We start from the raw sequence: 4,447 nt of genomic DNA on the forward strand, positions 1-4,447 counted from the left end.
TTGGGGGTGATTTGTTGACACAGAGGCTCCTTGCTACTTGCAAAGATGGATGTTCCTGGAGCACAGAGCCCTGGAAGCATGGAAGGACACCCTCTGTGAAGATATTCAGCACAGCAGGGGCCATTAGTCACCAAGGATCATTTGACATTTTGAAATGAACTCTTCGTAGCTCATAAATAAGCTGGAACACTGAGTCCTGCTGGGGTGGGATGGCTGTGGTTGGGGGTGTCCCCACACTTCCCCATGAAGGGCTGCAGGAGGCTCACTACAACGTCTCCGTGTGCGGAAAGGGGGCAGCACAGTGCAGCCGCAGGAACGTCCTGGGCAACTCGATGTCCCCCATTGGAGCCGCAGCACAGGCAGCTCGAGCCATGTGGGTGGTGGTGTCAGGAACTAGCGACCCTGAGACAAGCCTTGCTGGCTGCTCTGCACGAGCTCACCACTGCGCGTCAGCCCAGCTGCTGTCCTTTCTCAGGCCCGGCAGGCACAGGTGGAGGAATGCCACCTTTCATGGTGAGTGTGATAGCTCATACTTCATGAAGACTCCCGAATGCTGAGCCTGGTTCCATGCTTTGTGTGGATTACGGCCGGTCACAGCAGTCCTGTGTGAGGAGGAGATGATCATTTCCCTGCAGTGGAGATGAGAAGTGAGAGGCTTGCAGAGGTTGCTGCTAAGTGGCTTGCCCAAGGACACACAGCGAGTGAGTTGTGACCAGGACTCAACCTGGCCCCGGAATCCTGGCTACCGACCAGTTGGATCCTGCCCCCCAAGGAGCTTTAGGAGACCAGGCTAGTTACAGACACAAATCGAGGGAGCGGTGGCGAGAGGCTCTGGGTGGGGTTCCCCACTGAGGCCCCGGAAAAGCCCAGAGCCACGGCATTTCTCACAGCCGTGCAGCTGTGGGATGTTCCAGTCTGTGTGGGTAAAGTGTGGCCCTTGTCAAACAGGGGTTCTTGGGTGACCTAAGTGAAGAACTGATTAAGAATAACTTGTGATGGGGTCAAGTGTTTCTTTGAAATGCCAGAGAATAGTTTTCGAGGCTAAATCTTCCCTCTACCCCACTGGCTGTGACCTTCATTCGTTCAGAAAACTCTTTTCCAGGGGTCCTGTGGGGGCGACCTGAAGACTATGAGCGGATACTGCTTAACCCTTTTGAGTTTACCAAGTGCTTTTCTTACACGATGTTGCTTCTCTTTCTCCATAAGTTAGCGGCAGGCAGTTTAGACCCGCTCCAGAGATTAGGAAGCAGAAGCGTCCTGGAGGCAGAGCTCTTGCTGGGCAGCTCAGCCAGGACCGAGCCACAAGTCTAAACTGGATTTCCTGATAAGAAAAGAGGGAAAGGGAAAAGAGATGCCACGCTGATGGGATTTTAGGAAAACCCCCTGTGTGTCTTAGGGATGTGAGTGGCTGTTTCTTGAGTAGATTTCTCTGGAGCCAGTTCCTCTGACCCTTCCGGTCATATACACAACCCTGCCCTCCCACCCCAGTCCCACCCTCCCCCAACCCCACCCCCACCTTCTTGCCGATAAGTAAATTAGTTACAGTCACTCACCTTGGAAAAGGAGGGCAGCCTGTGCGCACGTGGGTCTGGATGCGCCAGCTTGTGGGTGCGGGCTTCAGTGAGTGTAAACACTGCCAGGCTGGATGATGAGTTAGGGCTAATTAAACTTGAATTTTCACTGGGGTACTTAGATCTGTCACAGAGACATAAAGGCCACAGGGTCATCTCAGGATGACCTACTTGGTTAGCCAAGTCTACTTGGCTGACAGGAGCCCAGGGCAGTTAGAAGCCCCCTTCTGAGAGGCAGAACATCCTACCTGCCCCTGTTTGATTTCTTCTGAGTTCTTCGATGGGTTCTTTTGCATTTTGTCTCCTCCTTTGCTCTATCTCCTGGGCCTCTGTCCCCCTCCCCCACCCGCATCAGCCTGCAGGGGAATGCAGGGTGCTGATTCGGCTGCTCTGACGAAGGGGGGCCTGTAAGGCTTGACGGTGGCAAGAGCTTCGGTGAAAGCCTTTGGGGGACGCAAGGGGCAAGGGCAATTATCAGCTCCCTTTGCCCAAGAGGAGAGAGGGCACAGAAAGGTGGAAACGACTTCTCCAAGGACTCACAGAGCCAAGATGTAAACCTAGATTTTCTGTTCTAATCCCAACGTCTTCCCACTCCAGCCCTGAGACACAGGAACCCTCCGTCCTTAACTCCTACCTCCCATGATGTCTTTAAGAGCAATTGGTCAGCGAATACATTGGTTTGCCAGGAATTCTTAGATTTTTGGTCGCAAACACATATCTCCCCAACTGGACTCTAAGCCCTTTTAATCAACTCAATATATTATAGAACAACAAACAAACAAAATCACGACAAGCAGGCAAAAAAGAAAAAAGTGCATCTTGTCCCTGGGTGAGAACTTATCCTTAATTCTCCTGACCTTCCAATGCGTCTCACCGCCCAGCTCCTGCACAGCTTGCCTGGGGTCTGCGGGTGGGAGGCTGGCTTCTGTTTCCACAAGTGTTCTTCATAGGTGCCTAATATGGACTTGCAAAATCTGGGAATTGCTCATTGTTTGCTTGTGTGAAAAAAAAAGTGCATATTTTAAACAATATACCCAAATATATGTTAGTCACAGAGAACAAAATTGGAGAAATAAATACGAAAGCATTAACAGTGGTTAATCTTGGGGTAGGGTCAAAATGTCATTATAGGCAGTTTTCACTTTTTAGCGAGCTTGCAGTTTATTTAGAAAATGTTTTAAAAAATAAAATAGTGAGTATGTATAAAAGAATATTAGTAAAATATAAGTAACGTATGAAGAGTTATGATTTAATAGACACCCATATACCCACCACCTGGGCAAAGGAATAGAACACAGCACTGTTTCCTTTGAAGTCCCCTGCTAACCTTCCCAATCCCATCCCCTCCCCTCAGCCTGCAAAGGTACTTGCTTTTCTGAATTCTGTGTTTATCATTCTCCTACTTTTAGTTTTATCATATAGCTTTGCAGCCTGAAAGAACGTTTTGTTTCATTTTGCATCTCACACTTTAAACAAATGGAATCATACTGTAGGTACTTTTCTGTGACTTGGGAGATTAATCCATGTTGTTGCATGTAGTTCATTCATTTTCAAGGGGTAAAGTTCGTTCATTTTCAATGCTATATAGCAGTCCATTGTATGAATTTATTATTATTTATTTAACTATTTTATCATTGTTGGACAGCTGGGTTATTTACAATTTTTTCTTTTAATACTACAAGCAGGGCTACTAGGAACATTTTTGTACAAGTCTCCTGTGATACACATTGCACTGGGAAAATATCTGACAGAGGAATTGCTGGTCACAGGAATTGTGTATATTTAACTTTACGGGATAATGTCAATTTTCCAAAGTTGTACAAATTTATACTCCTGCCACAGTCTATGGAGTTTTCCATTGATCCTCTTCCTCACCAAATTTCAGCAATTCTTTTCAGACTTTCCAATTTTAGCTGTTGTGTGGGTGAGTAATAGTGTCTAGTGGTAGTTTTAATTTTTGTTTCTCTGATTGCCAATGAAGTTTAGCACCTTTTGTTCAATGGCCATTTGGAAGTGCCTGTTTGATTCTTTAGCCCATTTTTCTATTGGGTTACTATTATAATTTTTGTTTCTCTGATTGCCAATGAAGTTTAGCACCTTTTGTTCAATGGCCATTTGGAAATCTTTCGTGAAGTGCCTGTTTGATTCTTTAGCCCATTTTTCTATTGGGTTACTATTATTTTTTTTTTCTTATCAGTTTTTAGTAGTTATTTCTATATTCTGTATATGGGCCCTTTATTGGTTATATGTGTAGTGACTTTTTTCCAATTCCTTGGCTTACTTTTTCTTTTCTTCATGGTGTCTTTTGATGAACAGGAGCTTCTAAATTTAATATACTCAAATTTATCAATCATTTCCTTCATGTTTAGTATTTTTTTGTGTTCTGTTTAAGTTTCCCTACGCTGAGAGCATGAAGATATTTTCTTATATTATTTTCTGAAATTGATATTGTTTTGCCTTTCATATTTAGATGCATGATCTAGATTAATATTTGTGGATGTACAGTAAGGTCACATTTCTTCTTCTTTTTTTTTTTTTTTTAATGTGGCTATCCATGGACCTATTGGATAGAAATGAGCATTACTTCCTCACTGCTCTGCAGTACCACCCTTTCCATACATTAAGTACCCATGTGTCCACAGTTTATCTCTATTCCATTGCTCCAAATGTTCATCTTTGAATCAACAGTATAAGAGTATAATGTCTTAATTATTTTAGCTTTATAATGAGTCTTGCTACCTGATAGAATAAATCCTTTTCAAGACGGTTTTGGCTATTCTTGACCTTTTGCATTTACTTATGAATTTTAAAATCACCTTGTCTGGGGGCCGGCCCGGTGGCGCACTGGATAGTGTGCCGCTTGGGAAGCGCGGCGG

This window comes from Galeopterus variegatus, unplaced genomic scaffold (assembly GCF_000696425.1).
Source record: "Galeopterus variegatus unplaced genomic scaffold, G_variegatus-3.0.2 Scaffold3229, whole genome shotgun sequence".
NCBI lineage: Eukaryota > Metazoa > Chordata > Mammalia > Dermoptera > Cynocephalidae > Galeopterus > Galeopterus variegatus.